Source organism: Neophocaena asiaeorientalis, unplaced genomic scaffold (assembly GCF_003031525.2).
Source record: "Neophocaena asiaeorientalis asiaeorientalis breed wild unplaced genomic scaffold, Neophocaena_asiaeorientalis_V1.1 scaffold89, whole genome shotgun sequence".
Classification (NCBI taxonomy): Eukaryota; Metazoa; Chordata; class Mammalia; order Artiodactyla; family Phocoenidae; genus Neophocaena; species Neophocaena asiaeorientalis.
This window is the reverse complement of record NW_020172592.1, coordinates 8,897,152-8,909,829: the sequence shown is the minus strand read 5'-3', so window position 1 is coordinate 8,909,829 and position 12,678 is coordinate 8,897,152. Positions and strand designations below refer to the sequence as shown.

The following is a 12,678-nucleotide window of genomic DNA, read 5'->3' as shown; positions in this document are numbered from 1 at the left end:
AAATTACCACCCTACTGATGAAGTCAGATTTCTAGCTTCAGAAATTCAGCATGTGCATGTATGTGTGCATGTATGTGTGCATGCATGTGCATGCAGATGTAGAACACAGACCTACACGTGACAGAACTCAGTTCAATCACTTACAACTTTTGTGACATTTTAGCAAGACTCTTACCTCTCAGATCTCAGTTGCCTAAATTTCAAATTGGGTTTATTTCATGTTAAGTTCAATTCACCTTGTGTCATAAACAGTTCACATACAAATAAGTATTTTAAACTGAAATAGTACACGTGAAACAACTTTGTAAAATATTAACAAATGTACTATGTTGTTATGATGATGATACTAAAAGGAAGCCTCAATCACATGTTAAGTTCTCATTATAAGATCTCATTATAATACAGCTGCAGAATTAAAGTGAAAAATCATACTTTCTTCTGCTTTAATAATGAAAAAATGGAGAAGTCGGTTTAATACTACCTCCCGTATTAAGGAAGTTGTTCATATAAACACTTGAATAACTTGAAGGATTTCAAGTAATTAAATCCAACTACCTTTTATTTGATCACAAATACATGCAAGGCACTAAGTATAAAACAAAATGAATAATATATATCCCTTGTTTTCAGAAAGCTACAATCTAGCAAAAGTGATGTTAGAAACATACAAATGAGAACAAAGCAAACAATATTTTATACTTATAGATATTCTCTTAAGTTAGTATTTGGGCATGAAAAAAGGAGTTATCAAGCATCATGCTTCCATCTCTAAAATATGTGAAGATAATTATCATCTTACAAATGTGGACTCTAGTAGGAAATAATTCAAACAAGTTATCATGTACATTAATTGTTTAAAGGGTCTTCAAGTCTAGTCTCTCCTTTAGTATCTGATATTACAGGCACAGAGGATTTGGTAGGTGAATTAACAGTTTGACACAGCTTCAGATTACAGACAAAAAAATACCATTAGGCATAGAAAACAAAAGCCAAATATATCAAAATAGTAAAAGAGATTATCTAAGAAAAACAATGTTAATTGTCTTCAAGAAATTTAGGTTATATCTTATACTTGAAAAAACATTCACTCTAATTTCAAAATAAATTAGGTCTTTAGTTGATCTCTTCCAAAAATTTAAAAGAAGCCATTCTTCTAATATTTCAAATTTAGAAAATCTTTTTTTTTTTGGCCAAAATCTCTGCTCACTGTTCATTTTCTACTTATGCTCCAAAGTTTGCCTCTCCCTTCCTTGCCCCTCTTATTCTCTCAGTCTATTCCCCTCCCCTCTGGTGAATTCCCCTCTTTATCACATGAACATTCTAACCAGTCATTCTAATTGTCTTCCCTATCATCCTAGAACCTCTTGGCTTCCTAAACCTCCACTTACCTGCCTTTGAAATCCCAGAACTTTTTTTTCCTTTGCCCCCATACCTAAGCCAGGATGAAGAAAACCATATAATCGTAGTAAATGGATTTGCTATAAATTCAAGTTATTTATCCTAAACAAGAATTCTAGTGTTGCTAAGTAATTGTTTTATTTACTTTTAGTGGCTCACCTTAGACTTATTATCAGCTACTGTTTAAAATCATTCTCATCGTCTTCAGAACAACTAATGTGCCATCTCTCAATCTACCCACCAGAGATGGACTTTCTAATTTGTTATATGGCTGAGACCAAGGCCATTCAGTAAGAACTCCCTCCTTTTGCTTCCTTCACACCCCCCGTAATTGTTCTTTTCTTCCTTTCTGTGGAAGAATTATTTCCCTTCCATAATATATATAAGGCCTCTCTCTATTTGCTCTCAATCTAATAATCTACAGAATGTTGCTCCATTGAGCAATCTCTATTCTTCATGTAATCACTTACATTTATATTTTCATTTATCAAATATCTCCTAATCATTTACTCTATGCCCTGAATTGTGGAAGATTAGGGGATATTGTGATGAAATGTTTTCTGCCTACATGGTGCTTACTATCTGTGAGGGAATACCAACAGTTAAACAGAGCAATTATCAAACTGCACGTAACAAAAATGAGTTTGGAACGAATGCAGTGAGAAATAGAAGGGACAACTGATCTTGCTTTGAAGGAATTAGGGAGTTTTTCTCAGAAGATATGACATGTAATTCAAAACCTGAAGAATAAGAGCTTCCCAGGTAGAAGAAACACAGGTGCAAGGTCACAGAAACAACAGAGAATGTTGTGCAACAGGACAGAGAGCTGGTCAGAGAGGATGACAGAAAGTTAAGCAGAGGCCAGCATAAGAAGGAAGTTTATTGTTCAGGAGTTTATTGTCCTAACGGCTAAAAGGGAAACCAATGAAGTATTTTAAACCTAGTAATGACATTACCAGGTTTCTATTTTAAGAAGATCACTGGCTGCTGTAGGAAAAAAATATATACTGAGGCAAGAATGAAGGCAGAAAGATTACTTAGAAGACTAGTGAGAAATGATGGTGATGTGGACTTGTATGATAGAAGAGACATACGCAGAGATTATGGGAAAGTAGAACCAATGGATTATGTTCACTGATAAGATGTTGAATGTGAGAAGCAGTAAGAAAAATCATGGTAAAATTAAAGGAAAGACTGCTTTAAACAACTGGTGGGATAGGAATCATTTAGCATGAAGTAACACTCGAGGGAGACTAGATACGAGATGTGGAAGAAAGACTAGCTCAGTTTAGTGCATCTTTAGAGGCAGATGCTTGTGAAGTTATCCCTTAGAGCAGGAAATACAAGACCTTGGAGAAGCAGGAACCAAGATGGCAGAGTAGAAGGACGTGCTCTCACTCTCTCTTGCAAGAACACTAGAATCACAACCAACTTCTGGACAATTATCGATAGGAAGACACTGGAACTCACCAAAAAAGATACCCCACATCCAAAGACAAAAGAGAAGCCCCTGTGAGGGGTGCAATCACAGTAAAATCAAATCCCATAACTGGTGGGTGGGTGACTCACAGACTGGAAAACACTTACCACAGAAGTCCACCAACGGGAGTGAAGGTTCTGAGCCCCACATCAGGCTTCCCAACCTGGGGATCCGGCAAGGGGAGGAGGAATTCCTAGAGAATCAGACTTTGAAGTCTAGTGGGATTTGATTGCAGGACTTTGACAGGACTGGGGAACAGAGACTCCACTCTTGGAGGGAACACACAAAGTAGTGTGTGCATCGGGACCCAGGGGAAGGAGCAGTGACCCCATAGGAGACTGAACCAGACCTGCCTGCTAGTGTTGGAGGGTCTTCTGCAGAGGCAGGGGGCAGCTGTGGCTCACCGTGGGGACAAGGACACTTGCAGCACAAGTAATGGGAAGTACTCCTTGGCATGAGCCCTCCCAGAGTCGGCCATTAGCCCCATAAAGAGCCAGGGTAGGCTCCAGTGTTGGGTCACCTCAGGCTAAACAACCAACAGGGAGGGAACCCAGCCCCACCCATCAGCAGTCAGGTGGATTAAAGTTTTACTGAGCTCTGCCCACCAGAGCAACAGTCAGCTCTCCCACCACCAGTCCCTCCCATCAGGAAACTTGCACAAGCCTCATGAGGCTATCTAAGTCTCATGAACCAGAGGGCAGACAGCAGAAGCAAGGAGACTACAATCCTGCAGCCTGTGGAACAAACACCACATTCACAGAAAGATAGACAAGATGAAAAGGCAGAGGGCTATGTTCCAGATGAAGGAACAAGACAAAACCCCAGAAAAACAACTAAATGAAGTGGAGATAGGGAACCTTCCAGAAAACAGAATTCAGAATAATGATAGTGAAGATGATCCAGGACCTCGGAAAAAGAATGGAGGCAAAGATTGAGAAGATGCAAGAAATGTTTAACAAAGACCTAGAAAAATTAAAGGACAAACAAACAGAGATGAACAATACAATAACTGAAATGAAAAATATACTAGAAGGAATCAATAGCAGAATAACTGAGGCAGAAGAATGGGTAAGTGACCTGGAAGACAGAATGGTGGAAATCACTGGTGTGGAACAGAATAAAGAAAAAGAATGAAAAGAAATGAAGACAGCCTAAGAGACCTCTGGGACAACATTAAATGCAACAACATTTGCATTATAGGCCTCTCAGAAGGAGAAGAGAGAGAGAAAGGACCCGAGAAAATATATGAAGAGATTATAGTCGAAAACTTGCCTAACATGGGAAAGGATATAGCCACCCAAGTCCAGGAAGCGCAGAGAGTCTCATACAGGATAAACCCAAGGAGAAACACACCAAGACACATAGTAATCAAATTGGCAAAATTTAAAGACAAAGAAAAATTATTGAAAGCAGCAAGGGAAAAACGACAAATAACATACAAGGGAACTCCCATAAGGTTAACAGCTCATTTCTCAGCAGAAACTCTACAATCCAGAAAGGAGTGACATGATATACTTAAAGTGATGAAATAAAAAAAAAGACGCACTAAAACAAACCCAAAACAATTAAGAAAATGGTAATAGGAACATACATATCAATAATTACCTTAAACATGAATGGATTAAATGCTCCAACCAAAAGACACGGGCATGCTGAATGGATACAAAAACAAGACACACCTATATGCTGTCTACAAGAGACCCACTTCAGATCTAGGGACACATTCAGACTGAAAGAGAGGGGATGGAAAAAGATATTCCATGCAAATGGAAATCAAAAGAAAGCTGGAATAGCAATTCTCATATCAGATAATACAGACTTTAAAATAAAGAATGTTACAAGAGACAAGGAAGGACACTACGTAATGATCAAGGGATCAATCCAAGAAGAAGATGTAACAATTGTAAATATTTATGCACGCAACACAGGAGCACCTCAATACATAAGGCAATTGCTAAGAGCTATAAAAGAGGAAATAAGACAGTAACACAGTAATAGTGGGGAACTTTAACACCTCACTTACACCAATGGACAGATCATCCAAAATGAAAAAAAATAAGGAAACACAAGCTTTAAATGACAAGATAGACCAGGTAGATTTAACTGATACGTATAGGACGTTCCATCCAAAAACAGCAGATTACACTTTCTTCTCAAGCGCACACAGAATATTCTCCAGGACAGTTCATATCTTGGGTCACAAATCAAGCCACAGTAAATTTAAGAAAATTGAAATAATATCAAGCATCTTTTCTGAACACAACGCTATGAGATTAGAAATAAATTACAGGGGAAAAAAATGTAAAAAACACAAACACATGGAGGCTAAACAATACGTTACTAAATAACCAAGAGACCACTGAAGACATCAAAGAGGAAATCAAAAGATATCTGGAGACAAATGACAGTGAAAACACGATGATCCAAAACCTATGGGAGGCAGCAAAAGCAGTTCAAGAGGGAAGTTTATAGCTATACAAGCCTACCTCAAGAAACAAGAAAAATAAACAATCTAACCTTACACCTAAAGGAACTAGAGAAGGAAGAACAAACAAAACCCAAAGTTAGCAGAAGGAAAGAAATCATAAAGATCAGAGCAGAAATAAATGAAATAGAAACAAAGAAAACAACAGCAAAGATCAATAAAACTAAAAGCTGGTTCTCTGAGAAGATAAACAAAATTGATAAACCCTTAGTCAGACTCATCAAGAAAAAGAGGGAGAGGACTCAAATCAATAAAATTAGAAATGAAAAAGGAGAAGTTACAACTCACACGGCAGAAAAAAGAAAGCATCCTAAGAGACTACTACAGTCAAATCTATGCCAATAAAATGGACAACCTGGAAGAAATGGACAAGTTCTTAGAAAGGTATAACCTTCCAAGACTGAAACAGGAAGAAGTAGAAAATATGAACAGATCAATCACAAGTAATGAAATGGAAATTGTGATTAAAAATCTTCCAAAAAGAAAAAAATCTTCCAACAAACAAATTCCAGGACCAGATGGCTTCGCAGGTGAATTCTATCAAACATTTAGAGAAGAGCTAACACCCATCCTTCTCAAGCTCTTCCAAAAAATTGCAGAGGAAGGAACACTCCCAAACTCATTCTATGAGGCCACCATAACCCTGATACCAAAACCAGACAAAGATACTACAAAAAAAGAAAATTACAGACCAATATCACTGATGAATATAGATGCAAAAATCCTCAACAAAGTACTAGTAAACAGAATCCAACAACACATTAAAAGGATTATACACCATGATCAAGTGGGATTTATCCCAGGGATGCAAGGATTCTTCAATATACGTAAATCAATCAATGTGATAAACCATATTAACAAATGGAAGAACAAAAAGCATATGATCATCTCAATAGATGCAGAAAAAGCTTTTGACAAAATTCAACACCCATTTATGATAAAAACTCTCCAGAAAGTGGGCATAGAGGGAACCCACCTCAACATAATAAAGGCTATATACGACAAAACCCCAGCAAACATCATTCTCAATTGTGGAAAACTGAAATCATTTCCTCTAAGATCAGGAACACGACAAGGATGTCCACTCTCACCACTATTATTCAACATAGTTTTGGGAGTGCTACCCATGGCAATCAGAGACGAACAAGAAATAAGAGGAATGCAAATTGGAAAAGAAGAAGTAAAACTGTCACTCTTTGCAGATGACATGATACTATACATAGAGAATCCTAAAGATGCCACCAGAAAACTAACAGAGCTAATCAATGAATTTGGTAAAGTTTCAGGATACAAAATTAATGCACAGAAATCTCTTGCATTCCTATATACTAATGATGAACAATCTGAAAGAGAAATTAAGGAAACACTCCCATTTACCACTGCAACAAAAAGAAGAAAATACCTAGGAATAAATCTACCTAAGGAGACAAAAGACCTGTATGCAGAAAACTATAATACACTGATGAAAGAAATTAAGGATGATACCAACAGATGGAGAGATATACCATGTTCTTGGATTGGAAGAATCAATATTGTGAAAATGACTATACTACCCAAAGCAATCTACGATTCAATGCAATCCCTATCAAATTACCAATGGCATTTTTTACGGAAGTAGAACAAAAAAATCTTAAAATTTGTATGGAGACACAAAAGACCCCAAATAGCCAAAGCAATCTTGAGAAAGAAAAATGGAGCTGGAGGAATCAGGCTCCCTGACTTCAGACTGTACTAGAAAGCTACAGTAATCAAGAAAATGTGGTACTGGCACAAAAACAGAAACATAACTCCATGGAACAAGATAGAAAGCCCAGAGATAAACCTACGCACCTATGGTCAACTAATGTATGAAGAAGGAGGCAAGGATATACAATGGAGAAAAGAGAGTCTCTTCAATAAGTGGTGCTGGGAAAACTGGGCAGCTACATGTAAAAGAATGAAATAAGAACACTCCCTAACACCATACACAAAAGTAAACTGAAGATGGATTAGAGACCTAAATGTAAGACAGGACACTATAAAACTCTTAGAGGAAAACATAGGAAGAACACTCTTTGACATAAATCACAGCAAGATCTTTTTTGACCCACCTCCTAGAGTAATGGAAATAAAAACAAAAATAAACAAATGGGACCTAATGAAACTTAAAAGCTTTTGTACAGCAAAGGAAACCATAAACAAGATGAAAAGACAACCCTCAGAATGGGAGAAAAGACAACCCTCAGAATGGGATTGCAAAGGAATCAATGGACAAAAGATTAATCTCCAAAATATATAAAGAGCTCATGCAGCTCAATATTAAAAAAACAAACAACCCAATCCAAAAATGGGCAGAAGACCTAAATAGACATTTCTCCAAAGAAGACATACAGATGGCCAAGCACATGAAAAGCTCTCAACATCACTAATTTTTAGAGAAATGCAAATCAAAACCACAATGAGGTATGAGGTGGGGGGGGTGGGGGGATGAATTGGGAAATTGGGATTGACATGTATATACTGATGTGTATAAAATTGATGACTAATAAGGACCTGCTGTATAAAAAAAAGTAAATAAAATGCAAAAATTAAAAAAAAAAGAGATTAGAAAAGAGGCCTATAGTTGAAGCTATTCAAAAGTGAAGTCAATGGGGTGATTAGGAGGGTATAGAATAAAAAGATAAAAGAGGATAGAATGGAGCCCTGAGAAAAGTGATGAAAAGCATGAAGAAATCTAGCAACTGGGGAGCTGTAAAATGAAGGGAAGAAGGCAATCTTTTGTTGAATTTTCAATATTTTAAGTCTTTTTATCCTGAGAAAGAAAAAGAAAACCAGAAAACTTCCACGGACACTCCATGGAATCTATTGTGGTTTCTTGCACCCATTAAGCCATAGAACTTCTTGCGAGAGTACATATACTCCCTGCCCCAGTTACCACTTGCTTCTCAACTCTTTGCTGTCTATAGATTTTGGAAACTTTCACCATTGGTAGTGTTCTTAATGAGAAACAACAGAAACCACCAAATCAGCAAATTGGTACTCATCCTCCTTTGGCTGTCTTTAGCCATTGACACAATGAAATATTCAGATCTTTCCCCCAATTTTTATTGCTTTTCTGGTTTGTGGCTTTTTTGTCTCTGAGCCTGAATTGTTAATAATCAAATCTTCATAATTTCCTTTAGGACTCTCTTTTCCTAAATCCCTAAATATAGACATTCCTTAAATTTTGCGGGGGCACTTTTATTTCTTTCTACTCCTATAAATAAAGTCATCTCCTAGTATTGCTTCCATTATTTTAATATTCTTAATTTTCTTTATTTTTAAAGTTTTTTTCTTTGGGGATTTATTCACTTATAATGCTTCAATATCACCGAACTATATAAAACTTTCTTTTCTTCCTACATCCAATTCTGCACTTCAAAATTTTGGCAAAAATTTTCTACTTAGATATCCCACTGCAACTTTAATTCGTCATGCCTAGCAAAGAACTTGTCAACTTTTCCTTAAAAACTGCTTCTGCTCTTACCGTTCCATTTTGGTTAATGTCAAGAGCAGCACCTAGATATAAAATGTGTTTTTACCTTACACTGCCCCCATCTCCTGCAGGACTTCTGTTCTCTACTCTAAATTTATTATCAAACTTATACCTGCTATTGTTTTCACTTCTTCTCCCTGTTTTATAGTCTTAAATTTGCCAGCACCATTCTTGTCCTTTTCACTTAACAGTTATATTTTTGGAATCATCTAACTGGTCTTCCACATGTATTATCTATTTCTTCTAAGCCATCATCCATGCAGTGCTACAGAAATAAATACAAATGCATTTACACCATATATTTTCCAGAACAGATTTCAAGTGTCATAGGATATGACAAAGTAGCATAAATTAAGATGTGGCAAGCAGAAAGGGCAAGAGGGCTGATATTACTCTGGGCCAGTAACAGGGCTAAAAGGAGATACTACATTCATTAATACACCTGCTTAAGACGGGCCACGGTTTTGGTTCAGAACTTTCTAGCACAAAAGGAAAGTGAGAAACCTTGTCAGTTTCATTATTCACACCGTCTCTGATATAGAAAATAAACTAAGGGCAATCCACATCATCCATGAACTAACGTCGACTTACCTTCCAGTAGAACTGACCACAGTTTCCCTTCTTTAGCCCTTTAGTGAACCTGCATATCATTCTAGAAGACAACACATCTACCACCTTCACAGTCATTTATCTCACAAAACATGGAGGAAAATTTGCTTCTACCTCTTCTATATCACTTAATTCTTTTTCTATTATGTTCATCTTCATATTTGTTATGATAGGCACTTGTCCTATATTTCTCCCTCTCTTACCTTCAGCTTCTATATATACTAAAAATTTACTTTGAATCTATCTCACTGCAGCTACCCAAATGTAGGCCCTTCTCTCTTCTTTCCTGGCAGCCACATTCAACGGTTTCCCTGCTTCTGGCCTCACCTTCTCCAAACCACCTTCTATGGTCTACCTTTTAACATACAAACCATTCCCTGGCACCTGATGCATATTCCTCAATCAGAATCCATAAAACTCTAATAATTTGTTTCCTTTCCCCTCTATTCTTGTAAGCTGATCTCTCTATATTTTCCTAGTTCTTCCAGTATAATTTCTGAAATAGAACATCACTCCTAAATGAATGAATTAATTAATGAATGAATTTGCTGAACTAAAATGTGTAAGGTTTTTTTTTTTTTTTTAAAGAATCACATTTTCTTGCTTTTTGACATAGTTCATTGAAGCTTTGGGGATGAACAGAACTCATCATAGCCTTAACAAAGGTTCCTGGTTAAAGAAATGCTGAGACATGCTTCTTTAAATTGCAACTATTTCTAAGAGTTATTATGCAACAGTGGGTTTTCAAAATGTTCTTCTGAAATGTTATTAATGTTCTTTGAACTTGGAAGAAGCTTTTCTTTTTCTGATTGCATCCTTTTATATTAGGTAATGCAGTAAAAAAAAGATTATCTGTTTTCAATTTTTCAAAATAAGATTTCATCAATAGGATTAAAATATCAGAAAGCATGTTTCTCCATTTTATGAAGCTAAGAACAATGCATATGTTAGGGGTCAGAGATTACCACTGTCCTGAGAAACTTCAAGCAATTCAATAAGTTGCCGTGTGATCAAAAACTCCGCATGGAAAAGTTTTACCAAAATTCATTCAGATTGACCTACTTTATTAGTTCTCCTTAGGAATCTAAGAAAATTCATGGTATTCACAAAGGGAGTTATTGTACTTCCAGTTACTCCCAGCAAATGGCAAGCAGAAATGAAAAACCCAAACCCACTACTTTTTCTTTTAAAATTTGTGTTCTGTAACCCATTACATCAGAGATTGTCTATTTCCAGTCCTCAGATACAAATTCCTGATTTCAATATGGCCCAAGTCCATTGAAACTAACAGACACATATTTACAGATTTTTAAATAATGTAAACAGTTACAATGCCCCTAGATTCCTCTCCACATTGCAACCCTGTACAGTTCTCTATTCTGTAAAGTTCACAAAATCCCAAGTGACAATGACTTAACAAAATCTTTGAGCTTGTACAATTTGAAAATATTTCTTGCAATGTGAAGCAGGAAGTTGATGTGGATGTGTATTAAAAGCTGAACATCAAAAGAAAAGGGCAAGATCCATTTAAGCAAGATCAAAGTGCATTAATCTTGCCGGTACACAACTGCAATGTAAACACTACAAAGGGTAAATAGAGTTGGAAAGATTCTCTCATCTGGATAGCTTAAGTGGTATGCCTTTGGGGAAGAAACTTTGTCTTTACAGGTACTGTGCTACTTTTGCAATGCCCCTGAGCACAGGGTAGAACCTGAACAAATAATCATATTTAATACTCTTGGGCCAATGCTATCATGTGAAGCATGGAATCTTTAATCATGATAATAGCAATAAATGGTGAGTAAATACACTTCTCTTTTCTTTCCCCCTTTATCTCTGTTACTACCTCCTTGACATTCTTCTACACCTCATCCCACAGATGGCATTTCTTGCCAAATTCACGTTTGGGCACCACCTGCTACTTGTAACAGTACCACTCTGTCGAAATATTTTTAGCACCTGCAAATTAAACTGTCCTTCAGGTGCAATCTCACATTTAATGAAAATGACACTTTGGCACGGGACATACGGCTGCCTTTATGATTCATCTGGCAGCTTGAGCTTATGTAAATAATGAACACATTTTGCTGCTCTCAGCATTAGGATCAATCGGATTCGCTAGTATGGCAAAATTCTGTCCAGCATTTGACTGGACGTCTCCCTTCCACCGACAATCCCCAAAGAACAAGAACATCCAACTGAAATTGTAGAAATATTTTTTCTGAAAATGAATCAAATCTACTGGATGATTAATTAAGGCTTTTGGAGTACCTATAAATTTAAAAGGTAGGACATACATTGGTTTTCTAGGACATAAATTACTGATAGTTCAACTGGACAGAGGATGGAATTAATGATTATAAACTCTCTTGTGCAACTTTAAGAGGAATAGTTAGTTTCACCCCGTGAAACATTCAGACAATCCTCTTGTAAAGCATATTAGGGGGTTCCAGACCAGAACAGAAGGAAAAAACCCCACTGCAGAAGAACAGCCCTAATCACCTAACTCTGTGAATCAATGCTGACACCATCTATGAGAGGACAGGAAGGCTTGAAAATTCACATAGTTCATAAAAAAACATATACACTCTTGTTCTCTTCACACTTAAAAGGTGATTTCACTGACATTATGACTATGTAGGAAGGAAAATCCTTACTAAATATATACCTTGAATTAACAGCATAAAAATAAACAAATTCTTACTTCATTGTACATATATAAAAACTGTTCTGTGATAGGAGTCAAAGAAAACTGGATAGAAACGAGGCTTCTCCCACTCACTAGACTTGTAACTTCAAAAAATTAATTAACGTCAACTAGCCTCAGTTTCTTTATCTGTCAGAAGCATATGCCTCTGAGGGGTGCTGGGAGAATTACATTAGAAAATATATATACATCTACACCTACATATATACAATATGTCTGTCTGTCTATCTATCTATCATCTCCCTCCCTATCTATATCACTATATCACAGGGCTTCAAAATTGCTAGCTGTTATTATTTTAGAACACTGTTTATAAAACTTTGAGAAATATCCTATGTAAATATATTTTTTAAAGTTAATGGTGGGAATTCCCTGGAGGTCCAGTGGCAAAGACTCCATGCTTCCACTGCTGGGGGCCTGGGATCGATCCCTGGGCAGGGAACTAAGATCCTGCAAGCTGCGTGGTGCCACCAAAAAAAAAAAAA

The 12,678-nt window shown here is 36.6% G+C and overlaps 1 protein-coding gene across 1 annotated transcript in view; it reads right to left on the bottom strand.

Moving 5' to 3' along the window:
• Positions 1 to 12,678, bottom strand: part of SEMA3A (semaphorin 3A) — a 224,422-nt gene that overhangs the window by 50,808 nt on the left and 160,936 nt on the right. The gene's annotated exons all lie outside the window — the stretch shown is intronic.